Genomic DNA, 18,893 nt, shown 5'->3' with positions numbered 1-18,893 from the left:
ATAAAGAAGGTTTTCAAGGTCTTAAATCATTCTGGGAACTGTCTCCAATTTTGCCCGCACCTTTCTTTGAGTTTTAGATGCCCAAACTGAAGAAAGAACCAAACTCATCTCACGGACATTTCATTCAGATGTAACATCTCTGCACTACTTTTAATCTCTTTCCTTATTCATTCATGGCTCATATTTGTCCCTTTAGCTACAGCTTTGTGCTGAGAGTTCAGGTTTGAATGGTTTTCTACTGTGATGCCCTATTTCTATTCCAACGGGGTTTTTGAACACTCTCAGAATACCTGTTTTACAACCTGAGCAATGTTTAGGCATAAGGATGGGATGAATAACTTGATATTTTGATCTAAGATAATGTAACTAGTGCCCCAAAGTCAGTCTGAGTTGGAGAGAGGGAGTCAAATTCACAGCTGGAGTTGTTCAACCAAGACTTGAAAGGATACCCCGGATGAAGACTGGAATAAAATTTCAAGGTGGGGTTTGCTGTTGGAGCACATCAAATCTGGCATTAATCTTATGAAATGTGCTTTTTTCTTTTTGCTTCACTGTGGCTTTGAGCAAGAACCAGCTCAGGGAATTGCAGGGGCAATGCTGCAGACATTTATTGTGAACCTTTATTGCTGAAATGGAAATGTAAGGAGGATCCTGGCCTGAGAGAGTAAAACAAAATACAGCCAGAGGCAGATGAGTTTGGGGTACCCAGGGAGGAGAGAAGATGGACAGGGAGAACTGAATTTCACTGGTGTATGTGCCACATGTCTTCTTTGCTGGCACCTTATTTAAGAAATCCTTTGAAAGTTGCTGTGGGACCACAAATGACCTCCTGTACATCCAATAAGGACCCAACTCAAGTGCACGGTGTGGGGCCAGAACATAAGAAATTACCAAAAGACCTCTGAATCACCAGGCTTTAGAAGTAACTGAGAAGTAAAATGTGTTCATTAAAAAATAACTTTAAAAACCTGTCTGCTTCAACTTGATAAAGAAGTTATGGCTCTGAGGAGCATCCATCAACAAAACTGTTGTCCAAGGAGGAAGACAGAAATCCAGAGAAGGAATGCAAGAAAGGGGCAGGACAGTGGAAGGGCACTGGAAGATTGAAGGATGGTCTCTGGGAAAAAATTCTGTGGTAAGTGAAGGGTATTGGCAGGTAGAAAAAGGGGGTTTCACTTAATAGAATGTAAATGATAAAAAAACTAAAATGCTCTACTTGCTCTACTTAAACAAACAAGAAAAAAAAAGAGATATGACAGAGTGGTAGGGATGCTTACAGAGAAATCTGGAGCTGAAAACTGCTTGCTTACATGAATGGCTAATTCCAGTTAATAAATCCAAGTCAAGATTCCATTTTCTTGTCAAGAGGATATATCAGGCTAAGTAGGATGGACAGTGAGGGAAGAGAGTGGGCAGAAAATAAAAAAGGACGACAGCATTCACTGAGTGTGAGGTGTCAGGTGGACATATTAGGGGCTACACCACAAAAACAACACATTAGAGTGTTTGCTTTTGAAGTGAATAAATGGGAAACTGGGGAAATGTAGACACAGAGATGAGAATTGTCCAAACAAAATGATGGCTGAAAATCAGGAACTGAAACCAGGGAAAAGGGAAGCTGAAGGGAAAAGGGGCAAAATCCTATTTGACAAATAGGGAAAGAAGAAAAGAGTGCTGCCAGAGGAAGAAGGGAGAATTGTTGGCAAGGATAAAAGGGAAGTTCCTCTGCAAAGTTTTGTACTCAAAAAATCGTAATCAAAGATACAATGAAGTGTTTCAACCTCTGGGAAAGTCCCTGAGGAGCTTCATACAGCATTTTAGCTCCTGTGTTCAGATAAACAAACATCTTCTGGGAGGTTTTGTGTTGTGTATTTGTATAAGCTGGGACAGGGCTTGATGGAGCAGGACACGGCCATGATTTACTGTGTCATACATTAATAGTATCAAATTATGGCTCTGTGGTTATTGGGGTATATGGTCAAGTGTGTTTTACTCCTGGCAATAAATGTAGTGTTTGCCTTGGGATGTCAATCAATAAACTATCTGCCTTAATTGGTATCGATTTATTCATTCATTATAGCACTGTACAATGAAAACCAACACTCCTGCGTCCTCACAGCCCCTGCAGCAACAGAGCCCTCGCCAAATCCATTTTGCACAGAAAAACTCAGGGTTTCAGATGGGGACAAACCTCTGTGAAACTGGCAGTGACTCCAGCTCTCCCCTGGGACACCGAGGGGCTGCCCTCCATCACTTCTGATTGCTACGGGCAGGGAACTCGTGTTCAGTTTTGCCTGTTCCGTGATCCTCTGCTGAATGGGAAGAGAAAACCTCTCTCTCCTTTCTTTCTCCCTCAATTCAGCAGTGGAGAACAGAGCTTTCCCTGAGTGAAGGTGTAAACGTGGATACCCTGTGGGTTCTGAGGCGTTTTTGAAGCCTGCCAAGGTGCTCAGCAGGGCAGTGATCGGCTTTGCTTAATGATGGTGACAAAAGCTCCTCATCCTGCCAGAGCAGCACTAAAACCTGCCCTGCACACAGGGCTGGGTGGCAGGGGCGGTGCTGGGGGGCTCATGGTCTCTCCCAAAAAGACGTCTGGAGTCTGCTGTGCTGTCTGTACAAGGCGGGAGAGTTTCATGCCACTTTTGGCTCAGTGGGATGCTGCCACTGTAACAGCATCTCATCTCTTTTACCTGGGGGGAGGCAAAACACTCGAGTCAAAAGGTAAACTCTGACATGGCTCAGAAGCTGCTGCAGAGGGGCAGAAGGGATGCAGCAGTGCATCCAGCCTGGAGAGCACAGGCTCAGGATGGGGTGAGGGCTGGTTTCTCCACTGCTGGCTCGCTTTCTTTTAAGTTAAAAAATGGTCACTGAAAAGCAGGAACTGTAAAATCAGTGGAAAGGTTAACAGGTTTCACTGTTGACAGTACCCTGCATGACAACAGTGAAAGAAAAGGGGACTGATGGCAGTGGGGGGAGGGAGAATGTTTTCCAAGGGGTTTAGTTATAATGAAGAAATAAATAAATAAATCTGGGGTTCTTTTGTTAATTCCATAGTTTAAACAGTGCTCAGGATACTAGGCAGTCCCAGAACTTATGGCATGATACAGAAAGGGGAACCTCTTTTCCTGCCTCACTGGTACCCTCAGTCATGGCTTTATGCTTTGTTCTGGGGATGCCTCTCCCAGACAGGAATGTATGTGCTGGCAATTAGAGTTAGCACAGACAATTACACTTCTGGGGTTTCTCTCTCATCTCACCTCATCTGAGCAAGTCAATTAATCTCCCTGCATCTCCGTTTCCCTGCCTGTGAAACAGATAATCATGTGGGCACCACCCAGCGTGGCTTAATCGAAGTGCTGGCATCTCCCCTGGCCACAGAGGTACCGTGGATTCTTTATCTGAAGCCAAGTAAAACGCTGCTGTCTGACTGGTCATTACACCTGCCAAAGCCCCAGCAGCCTCTGCCCAGACCCAGGATTTGCTGGGTCACCTCCCAGGACCTCCCTGCTGTGGCTCTGAGCTGTGGGAGACCCTGCTAAAAATAGCAGTGCTGGCACTTCTGCTCTGGATGCTGCAGTTCATCTATTTTTCTTTTTTAAAGAGCTGATTTTACTGACATTTCTTTTGGGGAAAAAAATACGAGGGAGGGAGAACAAGAAATCATTCAATTAGGGATGAAAATAATGGCCCCATTAGGCGGTCACTGCTGGATCAGGCGGGAGGGAGGTGAACTGCAAAGTTCTCGTGTTGGGAGGGAGAGTGAGGTGGGGTGTGAGGGGCTCCCTTGCGAAAAGTGCCAGTGTGATGTGAGAAGAGCAAGGCCACAAAGGGAAACAGCCCCAGAGTGATGCTGGGGCTTGCTCAGGGCTGTGCACCACAGACAGGAACAATGTCCATCACCCCTGGGAGGACAGACCACCCGGATCACAAAACCTCTCCACATCTCCCCCACCCACACTGTTTTTCCTCACAGCACTACAGAACATCAATCGGAGCCTCTCATGCAGTGAGCAGTGACTCGGTTAGGTCCCAGGATGAAAATTTACCAGTTAAACAACTTTATATGGAGGAAATTTCTGCAGACACACCTTGTCTCTCCAGGAGGAGATGTCCATTGGTGCTAAATGTGCTGGTGGCCCTGGCATTGGAGACACTGGCCTGTTTGGAGTGGGATGGACAAGCTTAATCCAATTTCATTTATGCCACCAAACAGATAGTGCCTGTTAATTATTTTAGTCACTAATTCTCCATATCACAGTATAACCCATGATCCAGAGGGGAAAAGTTTTGTATCCCATTACCATATCCCTTGCATCAACTAATGACTCCAAAGATAAAGATGTTTAAATTAATAGTAATTTCTATGTGCTTTGTGACAACTCTCTTTCCAGCACACAGTCTTTACACACTCCCTATTTTTATGCAGAAAATGTATTGTATTAAAGCTTGGAGAGCTTTTTATTGGGTATTTTTGGTATGCAATGAGTGCTTTTCTGGCATTAGTCCATCTTATGCCCACTTGGATTTTAAGGAGAGACTAAGTGGCTCTGACATGAGTAGAGGAGGGTGAGCAAATGGAAGAAAGCATAATTGGAGGAGATGAACTTTTCAAGACTCGAAGAGGACTAAGAAGAACCACTCTAGAGTTTGGAGAATCTCCACATTTCCCAACAACAATGTACACCAAGAAAAAGGCTGTAGGTCTGCAGGTAGTGATGGGTACACAAGCAGCACATGGCAGCTGTGTCAGGCTGAAGCCCTTCTCTGGAAAATCCTTTGTGTTCACAGTAAACATCTCCTTCCACACATTACATCAGCCATCCTCCCAAGATTTCAAATTTTCATTGGAAAGCCACAGTTTTGTTTATAGAAATTAATTTTTTCTCCTCCTTTGTGGTTTAGGGGTGGGGAAAAGTTGGTTTACTATAAAATAAAAATAAAAACCACCCAAATTCCCACCTCTTCTCATTTTCTCATCCAGTTCCTGTTAGTCTGTGCATATCCATGTTAAAGCACAATAGGAAGCGTTCTTTTGGGTGGAGTTTGGCTTTTTACAATGCAACCCTAACACAACATTTGGAAATCAGGCTCTGACCTGTCTGAAGGGGTGTGCTGAGCCTTCAGAACAATTTTTGTAACAGGCAGACAGGTGAGAGGGAGAAATCACAGGAGGATTCAAATGTCTCATAAAACACATGAACCAACCTGAGAGCTCACATGGTGCTGAAACAGATGGCTTTCTGAGAGGTAATCTGTTTTCTCAATTTGGTGCTGTGGAAGGCACATAAACATTTCCTAAGGAGAAGATGACTCCTTGTCTTTTGATAAAAGGCACCTGCCCTCCATGCAGCCGCTACCTGAACAAGGACAAAGAGAGAGAAAATTGAAAAAAGAAAAAATTTAAAAAAAAATTCATGTTGCGTTTTTCGAGTCTTTGTTGGAAAAAGGATGTAGAGAGGGTGAATATTCCTAATTATTATCTGAGCAGCATTCACAGACAGTAGCTTTGGGGAAGCCTGTGGCAGGTTAAGAGAGCACATCAGCAAGCGCACACAAATGAGAGGGTACCTGCTCAAAGGAAAACAATGCATAAAACATCCTGCTTATGCAAATGTATGATGATGACATTACGAGGCACTGATTAGAAAATAAATCTGATTTGCTTAGGGCCCTTTTTATCAACAATCCCCTGGTTTTTTGAAAGGTGTCCGGTGGCTGTAACCTTGGCTCATCCCTCCATATTTGGCTGTCCCCTGAGGTGAGGTCCAGTCGTTTGGAAAGTAGCAGAGGAAGGAAAGCTCCTGCTCTCAGGGGTCCCGCAAGTGAGGCTGCAGGCATGGCTGATGAACACGCCAGGGTGGTTTTTGTGCTTGCTGCAGGAGAAATGGCTCTTTATGCATCCTGTAATCTGTGTTCCTGCTCCTAAGGATGCTCACACGTACATCAATTCCTCTCCAGCCTCCCCTGAGCACCTAGTCATGCAGCAGAGGGATAAATACTGAAACAACTTATGAAGTAGGTTGGTTAAAAGTTCACTTCTTGCTGTGTTTACAAAGGTTTAGAACTTTCCTGTTTTCACTGCAGGGGCAGAGACATCAGGCCATGGCAGGAATGCTCCACCTGAATGGACTGCTGTGGTCCCGGACACCAAAGAGCAGCACTGTCTCCTTTGATGGCATTCATTGCTAGCAAGGTTTTTCCGATAAACACTGGCCATTAGCACATCCTGCAAGTGCCTTTTCTAAGCCCATCTCTTCCTGGCATCCATGACCCACAGACTGGTTCCTAGCTCCACAAATTGGCACCGGATCACATTAACAGATGGCCTCGAGTACACGCGTGCCAGGACTCATTATGCACCTCTTTTTTTCTCATTTTTTAAGAGCTGTGTATGGACTCTGTCCAAGTATGTGGCAACATCTCTCACATCTGGGATCATGGTGATGGCTCCTTTCTTGTATAACAAAGGTTTGTCTCATGTGTGATGTGCTCCACAGTCCTCACTCACACTCGAAGGGAGAGAAGCATCTGTCTGGTTGGGGTAAACAGCTGTGCCTTCTTTTTTGGTAGCCTGGAGTGAGCTGCTGGCAGCCAACACAAAATGCAGCTGCTGGGATCCATCCAGTCCTCAGTACACTCCCAGCCTCGGTAGATCTTCCCAGCCAGAGAAAACCTCAAATGCTCCCACAGCTGATATTCCTGTGGCAGCCACAGCATGGGGAAAACAGGGCACGGAGTAGGATTTTTCTGGCAAACTGCAGCAGGTGGCCAGCAAAGCCCAAGGAAAGGGCAAATGGAGCCTGGAATCTCCTTCCTTGGTGAGATTCAAAAGCTCTGTGGACACAATCCTGAGTAAAGTGCTCTCGGGGATCCTGCTTGAGCAGGGAGATTGGACCAAGTGACTTCTAAGTCCCTTCCAGCCTCACCCATCCTATTTATTTGTGATTTTACTGCTCAGGGCTCCTTTCTGGGGTTGGCTCCACAGCAGAGCTGATCAGGGAACTTCTTACGGGTGGCAGCTAAAAGACACAGGTACCACAGTTACATCCTCATCCGACAAACTCTGGTTTTGAAGCTTTTAGCTTAGTTTGCTTAACTTCAAGTCTGTGTTATTTACCTGATGGAGAAAGACTCATCCCTTTGTCTTCCTGAAGACCATCACGACTCTGCTGCCTCCCCTTTGTGTCAACCTCAATTTTTTTTTGTTGGGAAAAATGTGTTGTGCACTGATCTGTCAGTCACTTCTTCAGAGATATGGAATCTATAAAAAAGAAAAGCCTGGTTTTAAATGACATGTCACACTAAACTGCCTCATTACCTCCAAAGTGAGATGAAATGCATTCTCTCTACGTATTATTTTTTCCCCTACTTCTCAGTATTACTCTTCATTCATGGGAATGGTGTTTAGCTTGGAAGATTATAGACTGGTCATAACCAAAGAAAAGGAGAGAAAGATTTACTCCAATCATGTCAAAGGGACCTCAGTGAGTATTAACTGATAAAGCATACACAGGTCTCAGCACCCCCTCACAGCCCGCCTGTGAATTTATCCGGCTTGATAAATGGGAGCAGTTTACAGAGCAGGCAGAAATTGATACTGGAGAGGTTTCTATCTGGAATGCTTTGTATAAATTACTGGATGCTTATCTGTGAGTAATTCCCTTGCATATGCTAACTGTCCAGACACTTAGAGCCTATGGCAAAGACATTAGATAACTTTCGATTCACAGTTGCTGGGGGCAATCTTCAAGCTAAATAAATAGTTCATCTCCTTCAGACCCAAATGATATATCTGTTTCCTAGCACCAAAGTACTGGTCTAGAAATGGATACTTCAGCTACAATTTTTGAGCTGTCCTTCCCTTTTTCCTGTGCCTGCAATTTGTATCTGCACTTTATGTAATTTAGCAGCTGCTACTCCTGCCTTGCCTATTTTATCCATCAGGTTTCTGACGTCCCCATCCAGATGTCTGTCAGGTAGATGGACAGTTAAAAATATGATTTTTAATATTTCTCTTTTTTTTGCCATACACGCTCTATTGAGGCCACAAACCACCCCAAGCACCTTCCTTTATTTGTCTGTTTAGCAATTTTGCCCACAGCTCTTCCTTGCTACAAACTTATGTGCTGAGCTGAAAAGGAAATATTTTTCTACTGAGCTTTGCAGTCTTGAGAACAGAATTCATCTGAGCAAAAAGTGAGGCCAGGATGCAGGCAGGGTGAAAATCAAGCAGTCAGTACATAAAGACAAGAGCATTTTCAGCACTCAGACAGGTGAGTGACAAATATCATCCTTTTCTGATATAACTCCCCCACCCCACCTTAACACAGACATTGCATAGTGTTTGTTTGGCATCACCTGAATTTATAGCTCTATTTTCTAGAAATAAAATCACTATCTCTGCCTGAAAGTCAAAGCAGATTTTTTTTTTCCCCTAAAGGAATTGCATTGGCACTCTCAGCCCATCTTGCAGTCCAATGCCAACTAAGTGTAAATGAACCAGGAGGAGGAAGTTCATTGCATGAAGAGGAAACTTCAGATTGCTGAAAGGCTGCAGGCAATGTACAGCAGAAGATCTAAACCAGATGGGTGGAAGCTGCTACTTCTCCAGCCATCAAGAGCAAAGCCAGGGATTCCCATCCTGTTGTGCCCCAGCTCTTGAGCCATGGAAAGTTTGTGCCTCACTGTGAGGGTGAACTGGAGCTGTGACCAGCACGTGGCCAAAAGCCACAGTGTGCTGGGAGATGAGATTCATGGAACTGCTGTCCCTGCCTGGGGAGACACAGCCGTCCAGGCAGCACAAGAACAAGGCTCAGGGGTCCCAGCTGCTGCCTTTGGTTTAAATCTGCTGCTACACTTCAGTCAAAACCTGCACCTTCAGGCTGAGCTGCAATAAGTTAAACAAGATGGTCTGCACAAGCCTCCTCACCACAGCCATGAAATTAACAGGAAATTATTGAAACCTTAAGTCACTCTTCACCCTGCAATATCCTTTGCTCTAACTTTTGCTGCCTAACAAGCTGTGCTGGTTTCCCTTGGTAGTTATCAGTGAAGCTGGCTCTCTTTGTGTGCTGGATTTGTATTTCTCAGCTCTGGAAGAGGCGCTGAACCCATGCCTCATTCTTGGCATTGCCAGGATCCCTGGCAGAAAGCTGTGCCCAGATCCTTCCATAGGGGAATACTTCATTAATCAAGTGCTGACAGTCCTTCTCACTGGGGTTTTTTTCCCACATGATGGTCAAACACATCATTTTTGCTCCTGAAAGATGCTACCTGCAATCCTGCACGGCACAGCTGCATCACACATGCCTCAGCCGTGGCAGAGGGTCTGGAGCTCAGTCTGTACCTTTGTGGAAGGGACCAGTGCCTCCCAACATGCAGCCAGGATTTCATACAGATGTAGAGACAGAGCTTGTCTTTTGACAAGCTTCTTCCACCTTCTGGGTTTAACAGCTAGTGACAGCCCATGCCTGCTGGGCAGAGCCCCTGTGAATGCTGTAAGCTCTGCCACCATCTCAGGCTTGACTGCCCTCTCTCTCAAACCCAAAGTTAACCCATCCTTTTCTTAATTTTCCATGTGAAACCAGCACTCAGCAGTTTCCAGATCTGCAAGGCACAGCTGAATATCTGGAGTCTACCCCCAACCAGGGGCATCCCACCCCCGGGACGGGGATATCCCAAGATTTTATGTGGAGGCAAAACAACTCTCTCATTTTCAGTGGCATCCCTGGTATTTTGCAAGCTTTTTTTTGGCTGCCACTGCACATTGAGTTAACGATATTGGAGAACTGTCAGAACTGAATCCAGCTATGCCCAGTCCAAGCTCAGCACGTGCAGAGATGGCCCAGATTGTTTCTCCACACATTCATTATGGTCAGTTACACTGATGCTCAGATTTACCTATTCACACAGATTTCTGAAATCCTTCAGAGGTTCCCTGCTATTGTGGTGGCATTTGGCTGCCCAGAAGACCTGAGCTCTTCCCCCTCACTCCAGCTGTGCTATGAGCAAATTCACAGCTGGAGGGATGCCCAGTTGGGATGGGCATTGGAGGAGCTCAGCCCTTTTTGGCCTCTTGTCCACCAGTTCTTGCTCCTAAGAACCTGAAGGCAGATTTTATACCACAATTCCTTTTTTTTTTTTTTTGATAAAAAGCTGACATCATTGATTAATAAAGGTCAGTGAGAGGAAGAAATCTCTTTGCATTTGCCTCTTTAGCTGAAATCTGGGAGCTACTGCCCATCTGCCAGGGCAGTGCTGGAGTTAAGCCCAAAGTCCAAACTCAGCAGCAAGCTACAACTCCTCTAGATCTGGCCAGAGCAAATAACATCTCCTGCCACTGCTACATGCCCGTGATTTGGGTCAAATAAACTTTTTGCTGTGTGCTTGCAACAATTTGCAAAAATTTCTTTAGACCCAGGGTCCAACAAGTGCTCTATGCAGAAGGGAACTGGGCACCAGTTTCTTTCTCTGTCTCAGCAGAAACATTTATGTTTCCATCTCACAGGAGAGAAAATCTAGATGCTATTTTTTCCTCCTCACGGCTTGTTGCAACAAGGACTCTCCCTTCTACCTTTCCCAGAGGGGAGAAGAGTTGCCTTCATTTCTAAATTTAGATTTAATGAGTGCAAAATGAATAAGGCAGCAGGGGAACCTAATCTGGTTAGCAGAGCAGCAGCAGAAAGCACAAGATGCTTGAGTACAGTGTTGGGTTGTGATTTCCTGTGCTGAATCCACAGGAGCATTGGTTCTGTGGATAAACAGTTGGGTATGAATTCGGCAGGCAGTCCTTACTGCTGGTGATGAGAGCAGAGCTGAATTTGGCCCTGGGCAAACATACCTTCCTGCTGATCTTGCTGCTTGGATGCTGTTTATGAAGGGAGAAGGAGCACAGGCTGGAATATATAAAGTTCTGTGTAAAATCATCCCCTTGGCACAGCTTGCAGATGTACTTGGCTCCTACGCAGGCACCCTCTGGCTGTCCCTGCCATTGTCCTGCTCTCGGGGCTGGGAGGGCCTGGGCTGCCTCTCTCCTCCACTCCCGCAGCTCTGATCATTCACTAATTCAAAGCAAAATTTTTTGCTGCATTCATTCAACTCCAAGATCTGAAAAAACCCTCTATCAACACACCTTAAATTTTGCTCCAGACCTGATTCTCCAAGTCTCTACAGATACCCTTCACTCCTGACTTGCATAATCCTGGTTTTCCTTCCCAGCCCTCATGGCCCAAAGGGAGAATGCTGCTGAGCTCAGCTACCCTGCATGGCTCTCCTGATCTGCAAAATATCTAAATGGGTAGGATGCCCTACAGCTGAAAGTCTCAGAAAATGTTTTCTCCAAGAATCCAAACATTACAATCCCAAATTTCTTCTTGGGGGTCATTCTTGGGGAGTAGCTCCATGGGGGAAAAGAAATAAAAAATTGCCACCCAAAATTTGTAACCAAAGTAGCTTCACTGCCCAGAAGTACAAAGAAGATCGTGTACACAGAGATGAAATATTCAGATCCCACTGCAGGGCATTTTAAGGCAGAATTAGCACCTGGCACTTGTCGGAAATGGCAGAGGGTGGCTCGTGACGTTAAATAATCAAGGCACTTGCTTTGGTCTCCTGTGAAAGCTGAAACTATCTTCAGAAACCATAAATTCTGCTAATCCTGTGCTGATGCTGCCACTTTCTTTGGTGTCCTGGGGCTTCCTTGGAGGTCTGTGGACCAGAGACACATAAAGGATGCACAGACTGAATTTCAAAAGCATCTCTGCTCCCCCAACTTCTAGTGAAGTCATCTGAGGAGACTGCAATGCTCCAATCCTTTCCTAATTAGATCAGCAGTCTCATCACCTCCTGAGAGGGCTTGGTTTATCCTCTGGCTTTTAAAGGAATTTTGTATCAAAAGCAGAGATCCAGAAAACTGGAGCTTCCTCAAATACAGAAAGAAATGTAAAGAAAATAAAGAGCTTCCCCCATCACAATTTTGAATAATGACAGCTGGAGAAATAACACTTGTTTGTAAATAACCCATGACCCTTTTCATCCAAAGGAATCCTGGTAGCAAATTAATCAATGCTTTTCTCAAGGCATAGAGGGCATTAATAACACGCTTGGCCAGTTTTCTCACTTGAATTTTAACTTTTTGAAGGCTGTGACCACACATTCCCAGAAGAAGAAATAGATAGCGTTATCTTTAATTTCTCACTAATTTACAATGGGCTTATTTTCAGGGGATGGAGCAGATATAATTTATTTTTGTACACACTTTATTTCAGGGGATGAATGTAAACAGAAAGCACCATCAATTACTCAATCAAGCATGGAGGCAGCAAATCAGCTGGGTATGAGCAACAAGGGTCAATTATCCCCCTGTATATTTCTGCAGTATATAAATTAATACAAAAGCATGGATTTGTGTTTCAGTGCTTTCACATTGCCTGGTATCACATAGAAATTTAATGTTTATTTGTCATTGTTGGGATGAGGGCTCATTTGTACAAATGGGTGTAAAGATGACCCTGGATCTGTGTCTTGTAGCATTTGCAGAGTGAGCTGACAGGACAAAAGAAGGGTACCTGAGAAAAAGGAATTGTTATTACGTCCATTTTATGGGTGAAGAGTGAAGGTCTGAGGAAACAAGGCAGAGTGGAAGTGTGTAAAGGACTGAGAGGTGACTCCTGTCCTCCAGTCCCACTGTGTGTCTTCCCAAGGAGATCTACACCTCAGAAATTCAGCGAGCAGCTGGGAATCTACGGCTTTGTCCTCTCCACCTCCAACAAAATGAACAGGATTAGAGATACTCATAGATAACAGGTGGCCCAGAGGTCACCAGGGAGCCAAACCCTCACATCTATAAACCCTGTGGGTGAGATCTGCACAAGCCAAAATGAGCAAACAACAGTGAAATGTTTGTGAGGATTTATATAAATGATGCTTGAGTGTTTTCCTTGGGGATATTCCTGCCCTTTGCCACAAATCTTCATACAAATGTTTTTTTTGTGTGCAAGACCAATTGCACAAAGGAAAACGCTCAGAAATACGCGTTTGAGTGAGGTTTCACTACAAAGAAGTCTTTGTGGTGTATGAAAGTTTCAGTCCCTCACAGGATGAATTGAAGAAACACAATCTAGGTAATACATTTTGCAAACCAGAAAATAGTAACAAAAGGCTGGCAAACAGCCAAGTGCCATAGAAATGAACTCGAGGGCTGAGATAAATCACAGACTGTGTTTGAATAAGGAACATTGTCATAAAAAACAAGCCTGTTCATTCATGAATAATAGAGGACCAAGGGACAGGTCTGAATTTGTCAAGTAAATTATTTACTGTAACTATGAAATGGCCACCCGTCTGGACTTGTTGCAGCATTTGAAACAGAGCCCATTAAATTAAAAAAAGGAAAATATAAAGTTGGTGAAGCTGAAGAGGAACGTTTTTGGCCCTGCAGAGCAGAATGGAGACCTGTCTGCCAAAGCCAGCCTGACCAAAAGCTGATGAGACAGCAGCTCCCAAAAACACAACAGCTTCACACCCAAGTGTTAGCAGTTGTTAAAGATGGAATAAAATCTGCACTGTAAGAAGTCTAAAAGACATTTCTCTGGTTCTGGCTATACCCTTCTACACCTCCCCAGCCTGCTCCTACCACCTCACCTCAGTCAGCTTCTCCACGGTGACAGGCAGCTCTGTGCAGCCTGAGCTGGAAGACAACTGAGCTCTCAGAATTTCAATGTGGTCTGTGGTTTCTTGGGGTGTTTTCTTTATTTTTTATCCCCCCCCCCCTTTTTTTTTTTTTAACCTGTTGCTCTATAAAGTGCTTCCAAAAAAACCCCAGCAGATCAATACTGAACAAGAGTTACTCCAGAAAGGCACTCAGCATTCTTGTTTAAATAACCTCCTTTACTCCTCTATTGCCTTGTTTTTCTCAGGGTTGTCATAGAGAGGAAGATATTGATGAGCTGGTGGTGTGTGAGGGAGCATGGATGAGAGCAAAGTCATTTACTCTGTTCTCAGAAGCATTTATTTTTGACCTATTTATCTAGTGTGTGTAGCTACAGTGTTCCTCTGCTCCCTCATGTCAGCTTGGTCATTGGGTAGAGCATTCTGCAGCAGAGGCAGTGCACACTCTTGGTTAATGCTGCTCTGCCTGGGACTAGAGCAGTGCCTGTCATGTTTAATACATCCCGAGAAAGCAGACACCTTGTAGCAGGCAAGTCAATAGGTTGTTTAGTTATACAAAGCTTCCAGAAGGCAAAACCTCATTTCCACCTCTCTAAAGAAAGGAAAGGTCTCGGGTGTCTGTGCGTTAGATCTTAAGAATGTCCCATCAAAACACAGGCTGCTGCAAAGGTTGCTACCTTTTAAGAGAAATGCCTTACTGACATCAGCAAGGTCTCTGCTCTCTCCTGTGAGAAAGGAGATAAATGAAAGCAGGCAGTAGGTTCTAAGTCTGCTTTCCCCAGAAATAACCCAAAACTTTTCTTCCTGGTGCATTGCAGCCTTGTTTGTGCTAACTAGAAAACTGGAGAAGAACTAAAAGGTGAATGATGCCAGGCCAGGCTGTCTCTGAGTTTTTACCATCAAAAGGCTCCTTCAGCAGCAGTAGCATTATGGAAAGTCCAAGACAGAATGTATGATGTGGATCAAGATTTAAAAACTCCAGCCCTTCTGGAAGCTACACTCTTTGTTGAAGACTTTCCTCTGGATATTTTTTCCTGCCCTGGCTGAAACATGCAGTTCTATTTCCAACCCACACACCACACTTGCCCTCTTCAGGTCTCACAATTCCTCTGTTCACATTGCTGCACTGCCAGCAGAAGAGTTTTGACCGTAGCAGTATATTAACCAAACATCCTAATTAACTGATTCACCCTTTTATTGTCTAACATCTCCGCTATCTCTGGGCCTGCTGTGCTCTAACAATGCTTTAAAAAGTCTAACTTGTTTTTTCTCCCCTGGCTTTTAAACACCCTCGCATTTCCATCTGCAGCTTTCTACAGAGATAAACATGCAAAAACAAACAAACATGCTTCTTGCACACCTTCCTTCACCTTCTTCTGAACACAGCCCCCAAAAGTGGCTGCCCTGTATGTTTCTAAAGCTTTAACACAAGCTATGATCACATAAATACAGCTCCAGGGATACCAGGCAGCTAACACCAGTAATGGCAGTGAGAGAGCAGGGAAAGGAGGGATGGAGAAGGGAACCAGCTCAAATAATACTTTCTGAAAGATGATCCTAAATGTTTTTAACCTGACTCTCCTCTGCCATCAAAATTACACCAAGGGATCTCCGGTTCAATGAGATTCACACCATGAAAGACCAACAAAATCCTTTCTGTTAACAAGCCCATAAACTAATGGCACTTGAGAAACTCAGCACACCAGGCTTTATGACCCGCAGTGAAACAGATTAGAAATAATACAAAGGCAAAGAGAGCCCCCTAAAACCTTATCTTTAGCGACAATGAGTGTTCTTGTGCTGAGCAGGTTTTGGTTTGCAGCTCAGCACCCTCTTCTGCATCTTCAGCGGCATTTGTTGTCCAGCAGCATGTTTCCACAATATTAGAAAAAAATAAGTCAAACATCTTTTTATCATTTCAACAAATGCTGGGTTATCTTCTGGTTTCATACAGAAATCTAGATGTCTCTCAAGCTGCTCTGCTCCTTTCCAGACACATTTGGAAGTTGTGTGGGTGTTAGCACTGGATGAGTGCTGATTTCAGTGGGGAATTTGTGCATGTCCCGAATGGAGAAGATGCTTTGTATACACCTGAGGCCTGCAGGAAATGGTCTCCAGGATTTTCGGTGAAAGCATTCCTAATTAATCTAAAGGGAAGGGTAGCATTCAGCATGCTCTAAGGGTTGCCACCAAAACATCATTGTATCAATCATTCATATTATTAGCTCAGCAGTCCCTTTCCTCCTGCATGTGAAGGGAGGGTTACAGAGGTAAGTTTAATTCCAGGACCATCTCTAAGACAGAAAATCAGGATGAGGCTCCACTCCACCCCAAGTATTTCTTAGACTCCCGGATTTCTGCTTGCTGAATTTCTGTACTCATCTGCTGGCAGCAGCCTGAGGACCTCTGTTCACAGGCCACCCTGCAGCCTTTGGGGCACATTCACTCCTCACTGCCATCCCGAGTCCACCTGAGAATAAGATTAAAAATTCCATCCCCTTTGCTCTCCCACCTCTCAGCAGAAATTTTCCTAACTTGCTGTATAATGAGACCATTTTTATTCTTTCTGGCCATCTCCTAAAGGTGAAAATCATCCCTCTGCTGAGCATCAGCTTCCCAGGCTCAAGGCTTTTAATGAAAACCTCAAATTCCTTTATTTAAGGCCAGCGAGGTGACTAATGGACTAAGCAGCTGAGAGGTGGAGGAAAGGCTCTGCAGAAAAGCATTGTGGCAGCCAGCAAGGTCCTTGTGCTGAGCTAATGTCCCCGACAGCCAGCCAGCCCCATGGACCTCAGGCAGGGAGCAAACTCCCCTGAGCTGCACTTTGTTCTCCTCAAGCAGCTCTTTCACATTTACAAGGCCAGGAAAAACACCCTATTCCTTCAGCTGCCCTTCAGCTTTATGGATTTTCACTCCCAAAATAAGGAGTTTCGACTGAGAACTCTGCTATTCAGAAAAATGCAGGCTGGGGCTCTGCAGGCTGTGCTCAAAGGCAGTGGGACATGAGCAGGCTCAGCCCCTGAACATGGTGTTCCCAGTCTGAGGATGAGCCCTGCTCAAGCATCTTCTCCTGCCAGGGAGTGAAGACGCAAATTTGCAAAAGAGCAGACACAAAGCCAATTTTAAAACCAACGCTGGCCTCAAGCTAACAGGAGAAAATGCACCATTAGCTTTGATTTTTAAATACATTAGTTATTCTCTCGAAAGCCAGATCAATGGAAAAAGGAAACTGGGCAATGGATAAACCTTTAATTGCTAAGAAGTAGGATTCATCCTCACACTGCCTGGCCAGAGCATGGCCTTCTGCTGGGTGGCTGTGTGCTCCTGCATGCTCTCACAGCAGCTGAGCCTGCTCCCATGTCCCAAGCGACCACCAGGCCAGTCAGGCACTCCAAGTATTTTTCTGGTGGGGTCTGGATTGGCAAGAGGCATCTGTGAAAAGTTCCAGAAGGTTTATGTGCACTTGTGTCTCAAAATAGAACAAAACATTGAATTTCAGAATTTTCACAGAAGTGTAACGTTAAGCAGAAAATACTGCTTGAAGGAAATCAAAACATTTCATTTTGATAAAAGCCCAAATACTCCAATTTATTTTATATGCTGAGGAAATTCAAGCTACAGTTTCCCAAAGAAAACTCTAAATGCTCCAATTTCAACAAGATACTGCGAGCTCATCAGCTTTTGTTTGAATGAAATAGCACGGAACGGAGATATTCCCACAAAAAGTCATAATTTGGAGGAAATTACATTCTTTTCCCCTTGCTGGGAATATTCTGACTGGCTGTGTGTAGCAGTTTGGTTTTGCATTTTGCCTCCAGAGCCAAAGGCACTTGTGTGGAAGGACAGCTATTTGTCACAGGAGTGACAGGAGAACAGAAACAAGAGACAAACACCCAACTTTGCCTTGCCATGAACAACATGGGATGGGTCCCTCTTCTCTGGCTGGCTGGAAAAGGCTCTTCAGAGAAGGCTTGTGGTAAAGAGTCACAATTCTAATGACCTGTTTTGTCCTTCCAACATTCTCCACTCTGGATCGCTGGACTGCTCTCTGCAGGCACACACACACAACCCAGGGCTGCTGCCAGCACAGGGAACACCCAGCACAAAACCAAGACAGGCTCTCCCAAGCCCTCACAACCCCTCCAGGCCACTCAGCCAGCTCAGGAGCACACAGATCATCTAAAGCTTCAGGAGCTGAGCAAAGCTGGTGCAGAGCTAAGACCTTCTGCAGAGCCTGGAACACCACCACCTTCTCCACGTGGAGCTCCCCAGACTTCATCAGCAGTCACTGCCTTAGGAAGGCTTCCAGCATCACTAGGGTGGGCACCATAACTTACCCAAGGTCCTGGAAAACCAAGGAGGAGAAAGATCAGAGAAGGCTGAAAGGGGCAGGTAAACTGATGCTGTTGATGTGACCTAACTGTGAGTCCTTTCTAATTAAAGCAGGGCTTACAGTACAGCCACACACTGGCCCTGTTGCTAATTAGGGAGGGCTGAGCACTTACACATTAACCTCCCAGCCTCAAAACATTAACTTTACCAGGTGTAATATCTTCTAGGTGACATAAAGGTTAATAGTCTGCATCCACAACAGAATTCAGCTCGGTAAATACCCAATTAAGCAGATTCTGTCAGAGGTAGCGGCAAAAATGAAAGGTCTAGGATGGCTGAAGGGAGGCTCTGAAATGCTGGGTGTGATGTGTGCTGGTGTGTTCACCCACTGTGGGGACAGTGGGGACCTGCCAGGAATGGCCAGAGGAGCAAGCAGGAATGATGCCTTCAGAGGGAGCTTGCACAAACCTCAACACAACCAGGAGCTGGGCTGAGGGAAAGCAATGAAGTGAAATAAATAAAAAGATTCTTCGCTGTCAACATTGAACAAAACCTTTTTTCCCCCAGACATCCTCCCTCGTTCCTCCTGAACTATTCTCTAAAGCTTCTGTTGTTGGGAAGTGAATTCAAAGCAACAGTGGTTGGATTCAACTCGTGTGTAACAAAATTGTTTTTCTTTTTGTGTTTTCTGACTTTTAATCTCTGTTTTGCTCACTGCCTTTCAGAAAAGGGAATTGGAACAGGGAAGGATTAAAAAAACGAACAAACAAGGAATAAGTGAATATTCAACTCAGCTGGAATGCAATTGCCTCGTTTAGCAACATTTTGTAGAAACTCAGGAGAAAACTTCCCTTTGATACACCAGATTTGACACATTTAAAAATAAAGGGTCA

The 18,893-nt window shown here is 44.7% G+C and overlaps 1 long non-coding RNA gene across 1 annotated transcript; it reads right to left on the bottom strand.

The window, feature by feature from the left end:
- Positions 1-833: 833 nt before the first annotated feature.
- LOC136296879 (uncharacterized) lies at positions 834-18,080 on the bottom strand. The gene is made up of 5 exons (XR_010723023.1): positions 18,006-18,080; positions 7,118-7,261; positions 5,206-5,357; positions 4,089-4,158; positions 834-2,690 (listed from the first exon to the last, which is right to left on the bottom strand). It is a non-coding gene; the product is annotated as an uncharacterized lncRNA (long non-coding RNA).
- Between the last annotated feature and the right edge of the window lie 813 nt (positions 18,081-18,893).

Source organism: Chamaea fasciata, unplaced genomic scaffold (genome assembly GCF_029207755.1).
Source record: "Chamaea fasciata isolate MVZ Bird 193981 ecotype frontalis unplaced genomic scaffold, bChaFas1.0.hap1 SCAF_14, whole genome shotgun sequence".
In the NCBI taxonomy this organism is placed as follows: Eukaryota; Metazoa; Chordata; class Aves; order Passeriformes; family Sylviidae; genus Chamaea; species Chamaea fasciata.
Note: the sequence above shows the minus strand (reverse complement) of the source record. Positions and strands in the feature narration are given on the sequence as shown.